The following is a 685-nucleotide window of genomic DNA, read 5'->3' as shown; positions in this document are numbered from 1 at the left end:
AGTGCAGTGTTATTATAGTGTGTGATTGTAGTGCAGTGTTATTATAGTGTGTGATTGTAGTGCAGTGTTATTGTAGTGTGTGATTGTAGTGCAGTGTTATTATAGTGTGTGATTGTAGTGCAGTGTTAGTATAGTGTCTATGGGCAGCACAGAGGCTTAGGGGTGAGTCTTGCAGCAATGGGGTCCTTGGTTCAAATCCTGACCAGGACACTATCTGCATGGAGTTTGCATGTTCTCCCTGTGCTTGCGTGGGTTTCCTCCCCCACTATGAAAGACATGCAACTTTTTTGCGTTGGTGGTGCAGTGGTGAGCATAGCTGCTTTCTAAGCAGATGACCCGGGTTCGATTCCCGGCCAACGCCCTCTCCAAGATGTCTGCCTCACCTTCTCGGTGTATTGAGTCCCCAGGGGGGAAAGTGCTGTACAAATTAAGTGTTGAGTATCTATGAAAAAGGAAAGAGATTGTGGGACTTTATATGAAGCACACTACTAAATGAAACAAGCCAATGAGGACAATAATTGTTTAATTACAAAGGGCCTATATACATATAAATTGGTAGAGAAGGTATATATAAGGTATATATAATGTAATATAATAAAAAAGGTCTCGACAGATATCATCAAAACAATTGATAGTCCTCAATTATTCCAACATGATACACATAATAATGGACCTTGGGTGTGTG

General features: G+C 41.2%; 1 non-coding gene across 1 annotated transcript; it reads left to right on the top strand.

Moving 5' to 3' along the window:
- Positions 1-289: 289 nt before the first annotated feature.
- Positions 290-361, top strand: TRNAR-UCU (transfer RNA arginine (anticodon UCU)). Its single transcript has one exon. It is a non-coding gene; the product is annotated as a tRNA-Arg (tRNA).
- The last annotated feature ends 324 nt before the right edge of the window (positions 362-685 follow it).

This window comes from Lithobates pipiens, unplaced genomic scaffold (genome assembly GCF_037356315.1).
Source record: "Lithobates pipiens isolate NorthernLeopardFrog02 unplaced genomic scaffold, aLitPip1_a1.2 Scaffold_25, whole genome shotgun sequence".
Lineage (NCBI taxonomy): Eukaryota > Metazoa > Chordata > Amphibia > Anura > Ranidae > Lithobates > Lithobates pipiens.
The sequence above is the reverse complement of the archived record's forward strand: the minus strand, read 5'-3'. Positions and strand labels throughout refer to the sequence as shown.